Source organism: Lissotriton vulgaris, chromosome 10, assembly GCF_964263255.1.
Source record: "Lissotriton vulgaris chromosome 10, aLisVul1.2, whole genome shotgun sequence".
Taxonomy (NCBI): domain Eukaryota; kingdom Metazoa; phylum Chordata; class Amphibia; order Caudata; family Salamandridae; genus Lissotriton; species Lissotriton vulgaris.
This window is the reverse complement of record NC_141698.1, coordinates 72,730,049-72,746,692: the sequence shown is the minus strand read 5'-3', so window position 1 is coordinate 72,746,692 and position 16,644 is coordinate 72,730,049. Positions and strand designations below refer to the sequence as shown.

At 48.2% G+C, this 16,644-nt stretch overlaps 1 protein-coding gene across 1 annotated transcript in view; it reads left to right on the top strand.

Annotated features, from left to right (window-relative positions):
• Window positions 1-16,644, top strand: part of LOC147684691 (uncharacterized) — a 378,108-nt gene that overhangs the window by 159,219 nt on the left and 202,245 nt on the right. The gene's annotated exons all lie outside the window — the stretch shown is intronic.

Here is a 16,644-nt window from a genome sequence, read left to right as displayed (position 1 = left end):
AAGATACATCTAATGGGAGGGACCGCGTCAACCAGACCGGAGGAGGCATCGCCATCGTCTACAAGAACACCATCCGCATCACGAGTGACGCTGACGACACCTTCACCGCAGCCGAACACCTCCACTTCCAGATCCACACCGACCCAAAGACGACCCTCAGAGGCACCCTCATCTACAGACCCCCGGGACCACGCACACAATTCAGCGAAGACATCACAGACTTCATCAGCCCACACGCCCTCCCCTCCACCGACTACATCCTCCTAGGGGACCTCAACTTCCACCTGGAGAACAACAAGGACCGCAACACCGTCACCCTGCTGGGCAACCTCGCCAACCTCGGACCCAAGCAACTGGTCAACATCCCCACCTACTACGCCGGCCACACGCTTGACCCCGTCTTCTCATCCAGCCAGCACATCGCCTTCAACCACTCCACCGGACTTCACTGGACTGACCACAGCTGCGTCCACTTCAGCTTCAGGAAAACCACTACCCACCACCACCCCCAACAGGTTCCCCACAGAAGCTGGAGCAAGATCACCGCCGACCAGATCACCACCTCCCTCTGCCAGAACCCACCTGCCAGCACACCGGACCCCAACGAAGCTGCCCGCAACTTCATGCAGTGGCTGACAGCCTGCGCCAACGACCTCGCACCACTGAAGAACCCTCCCAGCAAACCCAGAGGCAAGAAGGCCCCCTGGTTCACCGACGAACTCAAGGACTCCAAAAAGACCTGCCGCACCCTCGAGAAAGCCTGGCTACTCGACCGGACCACTGACAACATGACCGCCCTCAAACACGAGACCCGCAAGCACCACCAGCTCATCCGCACCACCAAGAAGAAATCTCTGAAGGAGCGACTGGACAACAACGCCCACGACAGCAAGGAACTCTTCAGCATCGTCAAGGAGTTCTCCAACCCCAGCACCCAGCTCATCCGCACCACCAAGAAGAAATCTCTGAAGGAGCGACTGGACAACAACGCCCACGACAGCAAGGAACTCTTCAGCATCGTCAAGGAGTTCTCCAACCCCAGCACCAGCAACAACGACATCACCCCCTCACAAGACCTCTGCGACTCCCTCGCCTCGTTCTTCCACCGCAAGATTGCCGATATCCACAACAGCTTCGGCACACCATCCTCGCACCCAACCGTCGAACCAACGCACCCCACCACGACCCTCCGCACCTGGACCGCAGTGACCACCAAAGACACAGCCTGCACGATGAACACCATCCACTCCGGTTCTCCGACTGACCCCTGCCCCCACCACGTTTACAACCAGGCTGACTCCACCATCGCACCCCAACTCCGAGACGTCATCAAGACCTCCTTCGACACCGCCACCTTCCCGGAGAGCTGGAAGCATGCCGAGCTCAGCGCCCTGCTGAAGAAACCAACAGCGGACCCCACCGACCTCAAAAACTTCTGCCCCATCTCGCTCCTCCCTTTTCCTGCCAAAGTCATTGAGAAGATTGCCAACAGACAGCTTGCCACCTTCCTTGAGACGAATGGATCCCTCGACCCCTCGCAGTCCGGTTTCAGAGCCAACCACAGCACCGAGACCGCCCTCATCGCAGCCACCGACGACATCCGAGCCCTTCTCGACAACGGGGAAACAGCGGCACTCATCCTCCTGGACCTCTCCGCCGCTTTCGACACTGTCTGCCACCGCACCCTAGTCCAACGCCTCAGCAACACCGGCATCCAAGAGAAGGCATTGAAGTGGATCATCTCGTTCCTTGCTGGAAGAACATAGAGAGTCCGCCTCCCCCCGTTTCGTTCCGAAGCCACCGAAGTCATCTGCGGCGTCCCGCAAGGATCATCACTCAGCCCCACCCTCTTCAACGTCTACATGAGACCTCTCGCAGCCATCGCATGCCAACACAACCTCAACATCATCCCCTACACCGACGACACCCAGCTGATCCTCTCCCTCACCAGAGACCCCGACACCGCCAGAACCAGCCTCCACGAAGGGATGAAAGACGTCGCCGATTGGATGAAGGACAGCCGCTTGAAACTGAACTCAGACAAGATGGAAGTCCTCATCCTTGGACCATCACCCTCCGCCTGGGACGACTCCTGGTGGCCCCCAGCCCTGGGCACCGCCCCCAAGCCGACAGACCACGCACGCAACCTGGGCTTCATCCTGGACTCCTCCCTCTCGATGACCAGACAAGTCAACGCCGTCTCCTCTTCATGCTTTCACACCCTCCGCATGCTCCGCAAGATCTTCCGATGGATCCCGATCTAAACCAGGAAGCCGGTCACCCAGGCCCTCGTCACCAGCCGGCTGGACTACGGAAACACCCTCTACGCCGGAACCACAGCCAAGCTACAGAAAAGACTACAACAAATCCAGAACGCCTCTGCCCGACTCATCCTGGACATCCCTCGACGCAGCCACATCTCCAGCCACCTGAGGAACCTGCACTGGCTCCCCGTCAACAAGAGGATCACATTCAGACTCCTCACCCACGCACACAAGTCTCCACAACCTGGGCCCCAAGTACCTCAACGACCGCCTGACCTTCCACACGCCCACCCCCCAGCTACGATCCGTTAGCCTCGCCCTCGCAGCCGTACCACGCATCCGAAGAGCCACCGCCGGAGGCAGATCCTTCTCCTACCTGGCGGCCAAGACATGGAACTCCCTCCCCATCCACCTTCGGCTGACCCAGGACCACCTCGCCTTCAGGAGACAACTCAAGACCTGGCTGTTCGAGCAGTAGCGCCCCCCCCCCAAGCGCCTTGAGACCCTTCCGGGTGAGTAGCGCGCTATACAAGTGGCGTGATTGATTGATTGATTGAATGAAGGCAGCGCAGCCCGGAGAAAAGCACGCGCACAAGACCGGCAATTAAGAAGCAGTGGTTTGGCTGCTGCTGACTCTGACGCGGAGAACCCAACGTGGGGCCCGAGGGAGGAGTGCAGACATTGCTGGGACCCTCGGCGGATCGTGACTGCACGAACCGGAGATCTAACTGTGCCATGGGTGAACCCGCTGTGGGAAGAGGACAGACAGGGGCAGGCACTCTTGAGGGGCCGCGAGGTCCCAACATGGCACCCGCCAGGTAACCGCTGCAAACAGCATTGTGACACTGAAAGCCCGGGAAAACACATCTATTGAAGGCAGTGCAGACCGAAGGAAAGCACGCACACAAGACCGGCAATTCAGACACAGAAGATTGGCTGCTGCAGATTCCGACTCGGAGAATCCAACGTGGGGCCCCGAGGGAGAGGCGCGGATGTCGTGGGCCCCCAGTGGATAGTGACTCCACTAACCAGAGACTCTGACAATATCAAGGGTGGACCCGTTGTGTGGTGGAAGACAGATGCGTGCAGGCACTATCGGGCGGTCGCGAGGTCAGGCACCTAATTCCAACATGGCACCCGTCTGGTGACTGCCACATGCAGCATCGCAATTCTGAGAGCAGAGAGCCGGGGAAGGTGCATTTAGTGAAAGGCAGCGCAGCCCAAAAAACACACATGCAAGACCGGCAGCTCATAAACAAAGGTTCGGCCGCTGCCAATTCTAACACTGGGAATCATCTCGTAACTCCACGAGCTGAATCCTCCAACTGTACCGTAGGCAGGCAGGTTTATCTGCTAGAGGCACTCAAAGAAGCTGTGGACAGAAGCCTCTCTTTGGCGCCAGGAGGCCTGGAGCCCCTGAACAGGCTCAGATCAATGACAGAAGCGCAGGCCTAGAGAGAGGCCTGCGAGGGATACGCGGCCAGGGGCAACAACAAGTAACCAGTGAGTCTGCACCTCTCCACCCTCCCAAGTGAAGCCAGCGCCTCCCGGGGGGGCCCCTTTCAGACACGTAGATGCTGGGAGAGTGGAGGGGGTCGACAGGACCCATAATCCTGTACATCAGGCCTAGCTAAACTGCCCCAAAAGACAAGACCGCCACCGCCAATAAAGGGGATACCAACCCCCTCCACATAAGAAGCAGGGCAACTTGGGGCCCCGGATACTTGCCGCTAGCAAGGGAGGATCGGCACCATGTGAGAGTGAGCCCCAAGAACCACTAGCCACAGTATAAGCTCTAGCAGCAGAGAGAAGCCAACCGAGAGGTGCTGGACCCTCGACAGGAACAGGCAGAGGGAAACAACAGGTAGGAAAAGACAATGTCACCAGTATAACTGGGTGCAGGTTCAACAAACCGGGAAGTACAGGCCCTCGCCCAAATAGCCCAAGAACAGAGACAACTCAGCCGCGCCAGATCAAGCACACCCCGCTTCCTCCCATCCACCTGTGCCTCTAGAACTTGAGCACCCGCGCACAGAGGGAAATATTACACCGTGACTAGAAAGCCTTGCCTGCTGAACCCACACCATCCAAGGAATCAACAGAGGGTAACCAGTGACCCACCAATGCCTGTGCCAGTCAACTAGCAGAATGCCTTGGGCGCCTTGAGCCCAGAGTCCTCACAAGACAGCAGCAACAGATCCATTAACACGCACCCATGGGACACCCAAAAACAACTGGGGGACCCCAGCCTCTCAACATGGTGCAATCCAAATCACCAACCCAATTAGTCCAAACCACAGACCCTGTCACTAACGCCGCCATGTCAGACAAACTCAACAAAGTCCTAGCAGCCATAGAACACTCGTGTGTCACCATGGAGGAGCAGTTCGGTACCCTAGCCACTGACCTCCATTTACTACGAGATGATGACCACCGGAAGCTGGCAGACAAAGTGATGGATGGAGAAAAGACCATGGGGGTCCTTGAACCCCAAGTTAAAGCACAACAGGACTCCTTCAAAGAGCTACAGGCGCGAGTGGCGCTGCTGGAAGACAAGACAGACGACCTGGAAGGGCGCACCAGGTGCAGTAACCTGCGCATACTGAACCTACCAGAGGGAGTGGAAGGGAAAGAACAGATCGAGTATGTAGAGACGTGGCTCCAATCCTTTACGCAGCACGGAGAACTGACTGTCTTCTTCTTGATCGAGAGAGCACACGGAGTACAGGTGAGACGACCACCCCCAGGATGGCTCCCACGTCCCATTCTAGTTAAACTTCTCCACTTCAGGGACAGAGACACCTAGGACACCTGAGACATACTCAGGGTCGCTAGACAGAACAGCCCCAACACTTTGGAAGACAAACAGGTCATTCTCTTCCCAGACTACTCCAAGGCAGTGCAATGGAAGAGATTGTCATTTCTGGAAGTAAGGCAGCTGCTGAGGGAAAACAATGTGCAATACTCTCTTCTGTTCCCGGTGCTGCTCAAAATCATTCCTAACGAGGTATCAAACTTCTTTACAGACCCGCAAGAAGCCCTGGACTGGCTTGAATTGAACCTGCAAGTTAATCAAGACCTATGAAATACCCGTCCAAGAAAGCCAAATGTCTCCAGACCCCAGCGACACAGGTCGAAGGGCACCCGAAACAGAGCAGGAACACAGATGCATAACAAGACATTGACATCCCTGAATCTGGAACAGATTATAGCAGAGAGGCGGAAAGCTATCCAGGCGGCAGCTTAGCTAGGGGTGCTCTTCTCAGCATCAGACAATGAAGATGGCCCACACATTTTCACGCCAGAAGATGAACCCAATGGATCCTGCAGCTCAGACGGTGACTCAGGGACATTACCAACAGGTACCACGCAAACAGCGGACAAACTCATATAGGGATGCTGTTCAACAACCCACACTATGCACCTCCACAGTAACAACACTCTGTCCCATGAACACGAATATAAAGGACGCAACACGTGCGGCCATGTCGCATGACCACTTGCACTCAACAGCCCCGCTAACTACACATGCAGACCCACAGGGCCCACAATCCCCCAATCTCGTGCAGCATTCTCGGAGGCGTGCGCGAACCAGACGTTCAAAGAGCCTCTCTCCCAAAACACAAGAGGGTACACGTTAGTACCAGTTTGGATGTGTTGTCCGTTGCAGCAGATCCCATGCACTGGGTCTTCTACCCGCAGCAATTGGGGTTTAATCCCACGTTATATCCCAACACCACACCCATTCCTACATGCAGTGCTACCTTACCTACCGGCACACTCAGGCCCCGCACCAGGTGCAGTCGCTCCCCACCAAAGGGCACTGGGCAGGTTTCCCGGGACCCTCCCCTTTACCCGCCCATCTTGCAATCCGCAAGCCCCTATGGCCCCGACGACAGGCATTAAGTATCTCACTCTAAACGCCCGGGGCATCCACACAGCCAGTAAGCAATACACTCTCCATGCGTACATCAAGCGCAAATTACACTCCTGCAGGAGACAAATGTCACGAAAGGGGAACTCAGAAACTTCAAATGAGATTAGCAATTAGCAGACGTCAAAACCAACTACGCAGAAGCCTGCGCAGACCTTCGCAGATACAATTTACCGCACCTATGCTGCTAGAACCCACAGAGAAGGGAATCATGCCGGGACCACACTAACCTGGCTAATCAGCAAAACACAGACACGCAACCCATTATCAGCATCATTAACGCAGTAGGCTCAGTCACCTATACACAGTCAGAGATCACACAATCCTTCCATGAGTATTACGCAAAGCTATACAGAGACCCACAACCAGACAGAGGGGAGTACATAGATAAAATCATGCACTCGGTCACCATGACACTGCTAGCTGTGGCTGACAGGTCAACCCTAGACGAACAGATCACACCAGCAGAAATTAAAAGTGTAATCAGCCACCTAGCCAAGAATAAAGCCCCAGGCTTCCCAGTGGAATACTATAGTACTTTTTCCTCCCAACTGTCCCAGAGGCTAGACCTAGTCAACAAGGCAGCATTAGAAACGGGAACACTCCCCAAAACCATGCGCCAGTCCATACTGGTGACATTCCCCAAACCAAACAATGACCCCTTATTCAGATCATCATACAGACCAATCACCCTGCTCTTCCCAGAATATCTGTAAGCTCCTCCATGTCCAGGACGGGTTTGCGGGCCACTTTCCACATGCCGCGTGCCTCGTGCTGGACCTCGAGAAGGCCTTTGCCACATGGCAGTACCTATTTGCAGTCTTGCGGCGGGTGGGAAACGTCCCCAACCTTGTGGCACATCTCAAACTGCTGTACACTGACCTTGTGACTCTGGTTCGCATAGGCTGGCACATATCGCCCCCTCTCCAAGTGACTCGCGGGACGCGTCAGGGATGTCTATTGTCCCCCCTCGCAATGGAACCACTGGCAATCATACTTAGGGAGGGAGGCGATAACTGTGGGATACCACTGTAGGGCCGTACTCACAGTGTATGACTGTACGCGGACAACCTCCCTATCTATATCAGGAACATTACAATGGACCTCTCTCCGCTCTGGGCCATGCTGGATGAGTTTGGAAGGGCAGCTTGACTGAAAGTAAACTGGGAAAAGTCAACTATCTCCCCCTCCGCCTCGATGCTCCTCATCAGGAAGTAAGGGCAGGGGTGGTCAGGCTGGCATGGAAGGGGGATGCCCCAAGATACCTGGATATCAGCCTGTACCACACCCTGAGTGATCTCCTCAAGACTAACCACTACAGAGCCCTAAGAGGCATTAAAGCCCAGATTAACTTCTGACGCACACTGCCCCTAGCCTCCATAGGCAAAGTAGCCCTATCAAAGATCATGGTGGTACCTTGCCTCCTCTATTACTTCGCGAACGTCCCAATGATTCCCTCACACGCCTTTTTCCAGGAATTAAACTCCTCACCGGTATCACTGATTTGGGGAAAAGGGCGCCGCAAGGTAGCCCTGGTGACACTAAAACTCGCACGTGACCAGGACGGGTTAGGCCCCCCATTGTTTGAAGCCTACTTCCTCGCAGCGCAACTCCAATGGCTTTCACGCTGGACAGCGGGGGTCAAATTGAAGAGATGGACATGCAATCGGGACCCCTGACAATCCCTACAATACATAGACCTCTTCTTGCTGGCACTAAACCGAATCCGGCCCATCCCATCTTGGTTAAAGTAGCGCGGTCCTGCATGCTTAGACTCGGCCGTCTTTGCCACGCCACACCGCTGTATTCTCCACTACCACCACTCGCAGGTCTCCCCAAGGGGCATGGCATTACACCTCCCGGGACGTTGAGGTCTGGACAGAATATGCACTCACAGAAGTAGAATTACTGTTCACGGAGGGTCAACTGGCCTCCTTTGAGAGTCTGACGGAAGGGAGCGGGCTCCCCAGGCAGTTCCTCCTGCATAGGTAGCTCAATTCCGACTGTAGGAAAACATGGAACCTGACAGACGGACAACGAAAGATACACCCCACTCTGCATGGGATATTAAACATGGGCACAGGGTGCCACCTCATCAGATGTATATACAAATCCATCATAACACTCACGGCCACACAGCTAATGCAGCTATGAGGAAAATGGGAAGAGGAATTCGGCCGGGCACTTCATGACAAAGAATGGCTCACAGCCCTAGAGCACCGTAAGAAAGTATTGCGCAACCAGGGCTTCAAAAATATTCAATTTAACATACTACACCGGGCATATCTCACCACTGCGCGGCCTCAGCATTTTTATCCTACAGCACAATTTGAATGTCCCCGCTGTCAGCAGCCCCGCGCTACACTGGTGCATATCCTCTGGACATGCCCCGAACTGCAGCTCTACTGGTCAAAAATATACATTACAATACAGACAATCACTGGCCTGACAAGCCTCAAAACATGGGAGGCATGCACACTGGGAATATTTAAACACCAGAAAAAGACAAAGATAGAAACACGATTCGCAGTGCTAGCCCTGCTCTTAGCAAAACGAAGCATCACAATGCACTGGCGCTCTCCTAAGGGTTCCCCGATAGAAGCACGGAGGGTAGTGGTGATAAAATGGGGCGTGGCAGAAAAAGAAGCGATCAGACTAGAGGAGACACTGGGAAAACGCCCTAACTCCATCTCCATGGAATGGGCAGCTCTCCTGCATGAGTTCAAGCAGACACAAAAGACACCCATGGAATCCCCGACAGCCACCCAGACGCTGCAACTCCCCACAATCCCCCACTCCCCATGCACAAATGCTTAAGGGGAACCCATCCCTGCTCCCCCGCAAACAGCCCACATACCATACGATGAGGGAGCGACCCCTGGTGAGGCCCAGACTCTATGCCACAGCCCTGCACCCCATTCCTGATTCCACCCCCAAGTTATACCCCTAGTTGGCTTGTTAAAAACAACACTTGCTCACTATTCACAACTGCGGCAGTTACTCTGACGAGATCCTAACACCCAATCGCATCACTATAGATCCAGAACACTCAAGAACATATAAGCCACGTAGGGAAGACAAAAACACGCCCAAACACTCAATACGCCCACTTGTTCACCATACTGGCAATTTAATTGAACTGATTGAACTTTTTTTTTAAAAAGCAGAGAAGCCAGAACAAGCACCATGTGCCAAAAGTGCATGACACGCACAAAGATCTAAGACACCGTGTACAACACATTCAAGTCCATGGTCTCCTGATGCCCGAGTAACTCAAAACAGCAGTGATCTGCAGCCCCTAAAATATGTTAATGGCATTTTCCCTCATGGATGATATTTCGAATTGATAGTGGCACCTAACTTAAACCTAAAGAATTTACATAATAGGAAGAGTGAACTCATAAGTCTACAGAACAGAAATTAGATGAGCCACAGAACTAGAAGAGAACATTAGTGCTGTGGGCATAAAGCTAGCAGTAAGTGACCACTCAAACGGTGACAACAAATGCTGGTATTAGAGTTTACTGGTATAAAAACAATAACCTGAGAAGTGCCATTGCAGCTCTAGTTAGCACTCTTTCTGTCCTACTCCATCAATCTAACATGAAGCATAACCCGAGTACTCTCAATAAGCACCAATCAGAACACATTTTATTCAGACTCTTCAAAAGTTCAAGCAATAAAGAGTGCCATATTATTTAAAAGTTAAAGAAAAGTCCTGATATAACCAGTGGATGTGCCAGACGTAAAAAAAAAACTGTGTAAAAGGATTGCACTTTAACAGTACCACCAAACAATGAACAAGTATTGCAACTTAGGGTTTGTCAACTTGAGACATTTAGCTCAAAATCTGTAATTGCTGTGATCAAATCCTGAGATGCAGGACCCACTGACAAATGTACAGGTAGGAACCACTTAAAGTCTTAAAAATGGGCTAATAATCTATTTGCATCAATGAGACAAGCAAACATTCAAATAAGGTTGCATTTTCCATGAGCTAATCAGTTCAAAGGTTCTAAATTTGATGGAGCAGATAGGCTGGATTCTCCTGTAGGCCCTGGAGGCCTATGCTTGGTCTCCACCCAGCTGTCTAAGACATCTGGATGGAGAGCGTTAAAGTGCGCATGTCACTTTGGCCGGTGTAAGACAGCCAGTTAAACTGGCATGTGCAGTTTGGAGCATCAAGCCAGCCACTGCTCCTGTCCTGCATGCTGCCAATCAGATTCTAATCCAACATGTCCTTTCACTCGGGGAGACTGTGGCGTGCATAACGGGCACAAAATAAAATTGCAATGAAATCTTTTTATTGCCATTTTATTTTTTTGTCACAGGTGGCGGCGGGGGCAGCGCTCCTCCTAGTTCGGGGGAAAACCGCTGCTGGCTCCACTGGTCTCAAGAGTTAGCTCCAGAAAGTTAACCAATCAAGTGAGCTGTTGATACAACACAGTTTAGTCCAGAAATCACCACTCAGGATTCAGACACATGAGAGGTCAGTAAGCATACTCTCTAACATAATGGAAGATCTCACTTTCTAAATATGAATACCACGCAGCAGCACCGACTCATCCTGTAGTGTCTGTAGAATAATTTTCTGTGAAAAATGCAGATAGAGTGTATAGTTTAAATTCCATATGCATGTATATGAGGAATATGTGGTTACTTTCAATACAGCTCTAACCATCTCCCTTCAAATAGATGAAGCAGTACAGGGAGAGAACTTCCACCTTTCCATGCTTTGAAAAATCTTGCCATTTCCACAAACCAGCCATTGGGGAAAATACAACTCCCTTAGAGTTATTATCACACAACCTATAATGGCCTCTGGCAAAGGCATCTGACTTCCTGAAGGCTTTTGATTAAAGTCGACGTCCTTATCGTGATGCATAAGGGCTAAATGTTATCTATATTATCTGATCGCAAACATGTGCCAACCATTCAGAGTAATTGCTTGCCAATAGCCAAATGTATTCATTGAAATTCACAGACATTGAAATATTTCTGCTCTGTGAGAGATGCAGGAAGCATGTAGATCAAAAATAAATCTATGTTTAAAGCAATACTTTTACATTAGTAAACTGACAACAGCATTCCTAGCCTTTTTTAAACTGCCACTATATGTAGAAAGAATGATAACTCAATCCCTGGAAAAAATTATATTATTTTGAAACATAAAAACAGATTAAATGTAAATAGAAGCTTCAAAAATTAAGACTTTAATCCTGCTGCAGCATCCTAGACTACAGTGTGGTGACTGGTAGCATCAGTTCATTTTGAAGGCAAAGCATAGATGAGATGCATATTCATATTTCAATATATTCCCTCCTGGCTATGCTGATGAGGTAAGTGGCGATTAGGCATTCAGAGCCAGATGGACTAACATTAGGAATACTGATTTCCTAATTGCAATTCTTCCGAATCGCAATTAGGAAAGTCTTATTCCTAGTGTATGAAACTCAACAAAGCCCTCCAAGACCTAGGACCGGTCTATATGAACCACCGCCTGCACTTCCTCCAACCAACCATGAATCTCTGCTCGGCACACCTTGCCCTCGTGCAGATTCAACATATCCGCCGCTGCAGAGTATGCTCTTTCTTCTAACTTGCTGCCAAGCCTGGGCACCCTCCGTAGCGCTCCCTCACTGACCCACTTCAGGAAGGGACTCAAGAGCTGTCTTTTTGACTGATACCTGCAGCACAGCACCTGGATACACTCTGGGGTGATTAGCCGCGCTATACAAGCACTATTTGATTGATTAATTAGCGATTCAGAGTGGGTCATAAATAGATCCACCTCATGCATATTAATGAGTTAGTTCACAATTTGCGACCTATTAGGAATCACAGCCATCACAGGGATGGTGGCCTACGGAGGTGAGTAGGTCACCATGTTTGTGATTGCTTTTTAATAAAGCAACTTTTTTTTTTAAAAAAATGCAGCTCGTTTTCCTTAAAGGAAAATTGGATGCATTTAAAAAGAAAAAATGTAACCTTGCAGAATAATATAGTAAAAGTTGTGGAGGTCCATGGGACCACTGCCTGCTCTTACAAAATATTTGTTTTCCGTTCTTCAAGGGCTAGGGGTTCTCAGGGGGGGGCCTTCCCAATTGAGAAAGGATTACCACCTCCTTCAAGGTGTCGGTAAAATATTAATGTTTTGCAACTGTAATTCAGTAGCAAAACATTCATACATTCTATTCAGATTCGGTATTTGGAAGGGACGACCTAAACACACCTCTTGCAAATACTGAATCACAAGCACAAATTGCAATTTCGTGACATGTTACTGAATTGCAGTTTGTGTTTTATACATATGTAAAAGCAAGGTAGAAGTGGATGATTGGGCCGTTTCTGACAGCAAAAAGGCTTTGTAAATGTGACCCTTAATGAAAATGCTCATGATGGAAAACAAGGTAGGCAATGTTTCCTTCTCTGTCATGAGAGCTTAAACAGTACATGGACAAAGCTTGTTCCCTGAGCCACCAAGACCACAACTCAATTGAATTGAATTGGGGAGAGGAGTTGGCCTAACGGCTAGGGCGGTCGACCTCGAATCTGGGGAACCAGGTTCGAGTCTTGGCAATGATGCTGAACATCCTGTGATTCTGTGCAAATCACTTAATCTCCCTGTGCCTAACATAAAATTAATGTGTCCTCATGTAACACAACTGGTGCTATGTAAAGCACTCTGATACCCAATACCGGGCCAAGTTGGCGCTATATAAAACTCCGCCCCAAAAAAAAAACTGCTGTTCCACAATTCAGATGGTTTGTGGGTGCAATATATGACCCCTCTAGATGCAAGAAGTATTTGAAGCCGTAGAAGTCCCTCTGTGCATGGAAATGAGACGCAGTGTGAAACGTGGCAATGAAGGTTCATCGATCAATAGATATAGCAGATCAGCTCTAACTCCAGTGACTCTCGGTGGAGACTACAGTAAATAGGTTCAGAGACTCCTTAGAAGAAGAGTAGATTATGGTTTATTAAGCAGTATGTCACAATCTTAGAGACAAAACTTCTGGAATGCACTAACTGTCACGGGGACGTGAGGACTAGGCGCAGGGAAGGGACCAAGAGGATAACAGGGTGTTTAGGAACAGTACTGAAAGTGGATTACTAAATACAATGGATTGTGCACATTTATTGCAATTCAAAAATAAGGATAAGTATATTCACAACAGAGACCCGGTGCCATAGTTCTGCACTATACCGGGGGTATGTGAATCTGAAGCCATGCAGGCAGGCATGTTTTTCTATTCTGCACTGAACCCGATAAAAAGTAGGGGAGGAAGCGCGAATACCTTTGACCTGACCTTAAGCAAAATAAAGTCCAATAATTGTAGGTCACTTCTATCGCTCATTGGTCAACAAACACAAATTAAGCACTATTGATAAAAGAAAAAAAGCCTATTAAATGCATGTTGTAACCCTAAAGAAATCCCACTGAGCGCACCCTTCTGACATATAAATGTAAATGTAAATTGATACTTGTATAGGGCACTACTCACCCGCAAGGGTCTCAAGGCGCTTGTACGAATACCGCTGTGGAACCCATCCTGGCTTTTCCTGTGAGGCGTCCACTCCTGGGCACCCCCAAGGTGGAGGCCAGGCATCCTTAGCGTTGTGGGGGCCGTTGTGAAGATTAAGCAAGCTATTGCCCAGAGTTGCAGAGTGGGGTTCCATGATTGGAATAGGCACCGAGGCGAGAATTATCAGGTCCGTGGAATTTTTGAGCCCAAGACCCGCCGAGGCGGGGAATTGAACCCTGGTCCCGGGCTAGACCTCTGCATCAGGGTCTGCTGCTCTAACAATGGAGCATACACATCAACTATTTTCAATAAAGGCCTTGAATGGCTATTTCAAGGGACCTGAAAAGAAAAACTATATAATAAATATGTAGCCGACCTAACAGAAAAGTCTTAAACATAAAGCTCTAAAGGAAACATTAGGTAAAACAACAAAAGATTTGAGAAACAAATGATAGGCCACTATTTGTGATCTGTTCTCCACATAGCGGAAATACTGATCACTACAATGTATTCTAGGATTTTGCTGTGTCAGTGTGAAATTCCTCTTTGATGATGTAGCTGCTCATCTGTTTTAAGTCTGCAGCATTATTCCTTCAGAAAGGAGAATTTACCATGATTGTTCGCTAGGTACTGGCTTGTCATTCTTTTTGTTTCTATTTGCAGTTTAAAGAAAACAAAAAAAGGAATCGTCTTTAGACAGGCGATGTAAAAGGATCAATACTTGTGGCAGTGGTCAATATTTTGGAACGATATTTAGGATATTTGGCATCCTTAAACATATACAATCATTTATAGAACACCCAGGTGTCAATAGCACGGATGCAAGACCCTTGTAATTAAGGACCTAGAGTCTGAAACACACACAAGCCAAAAGTGACTCTATTAGGAATAGTGAACAGCCCATGCTACGCAACCACCAATATATATCTAACAGAAGACAAACTTATAACCAGATTCATGGATCATATAGAGTTTGGTGAATGCAAAGCATTGCCCAAATATTGGCAAATGCCTTGTCCACCAAACCTGTAGTTCAGCCTCTTCAGGGTGGTGCGAAATACCATGTTTCTGCTCCTGGAACCTCAGGGGCCTTCACAGATAGAACCCTTGGACCAAAAGCATCCACCACAGTTCCATTAGTCAATATTTATCAGAATGTCTGTCCTATTTAGGATGGCCTATCTGCTGTATATATTTTCAGCTAGGGTAAGACCAGGGAAAGTCTGGTGCTTCCAAACAGACAACTCCCCAAAACACTCCCTACACGCTGGGAGAGAACTCGGAGCTTATCAGAGACAAAGCTTTTTTATTTTTATTTGCAGGAATAAACCCAGAATTTGGTAGTTTAATTCCACAAAGTAAATAAAATGGCAACAGTCCACTATGCATAGCCAATGTAATCTAACGTACTTCCCTCATTTCTTCAACTACCTGTCAACTTCAACATCTAATCCGACTTAGCTTCTAACTTTTCTCAAACCCTGTCACATTGACAGTAGAAATTGAAGAAAGCCAAACAAAAGACTAATCTCATATTCTGGCCAGATCCACACCATACCGTATGTCTTACTTTACATGATCTTCCTACCAGATCCCTGTCATTGAACAGGCACTTAGGGACCACTTAGAGAATGAAATGTCCCAGGACTGCATCATACGGTCCAAATGAAATCTATGCAGCAATGGACCAATTTATAAACTGCATTTTGTAGTATGGAAAGGAGTACTACAGTACTAACATACTACACAATGTTATTCAGAAATCTGCAGCCAGAGTCCTTCGCATTGCCTTTGTTTTCTGTCCAGAGTATTTTCAATGGTGGCAGAGAACTCCTAGGTATTCGGGTTTGAATAAAATGTGGGAGGGATTGTGGCTGAAAAATGGGAAATGCATCCTACTAAATAGGAGGGGTTTAGATACATTTTAGGAGAGGTTTAGGAAGACACGTGGTAATTGAAACACACACTCACAAAAAGATAAGACTATTGTTATTCACAATCTACATTTCTAAAGTTACTGTAGTCTTGAAGGTGTCAAAACCAGCCTGATGTAAGTCAAGCCCCACACATTTCCACTACCAGGTACAGCAATACACTCCCAAGGAATATAGCGGAAGGAGGAAAATAAAATAACACATCTAGTAAGTAGTTGTGCGTGTGTATTTAGAAATGTAATAAAAAATGTAATTAAAAAAATGAATTACACTTTAAAAAAATATCTTTTTTTAATTATTCAACACATAATTGTAACTAAATTTACTACACTTGGCCACTTACAGGTACAGCAACGCACTCCGATAAAAAACTGCTGTGGTGGGGAACATTTGCTTGTGTGTGCGTGTGTGTTAGTGTGTCTATATTTTAAAATGTATTAGGGAACTTAATTTAAAAAGTCCATTTTACTTTTATTAAATTAAAAACAACTTTAATTATTGAACAGATAACTTCTCACAAAGTTTACAACACACTAAATAAAAATAAAAATATGAATGAGGGTGGAGATTTTTTTTAATTATTGCTTTACCATCATTCATGAATTAAATTATTATATTTAAATTAACTGTTTAATACACATATGAAGTGCTAATGTGCCCCAACACTTTATTTTATTAGATTTTTGTTAATATAAATGTATTAAATTAATTTACATTAAATTGTATAATAAAATATATTAATAACTTGTTTAAGAATAACAATTTTCCCTATACTTTCCCAGATCAAAATCCCCTTCATGGTGGCAGAGGTCTCCCCCACTTGTATAATGTTCTTAGTAGTAAGTTTAACTCCTGAAACCTGTTGTAGGAGGCTCCATTCCCTGATCGGAAGAGATGGAAACTTATAAGTCTATACAGTGGTATAAATCTACACTTAGAAATGGTGAATAGCAAAAACAAATGTAGGGTTACACTTTGGAGTGGT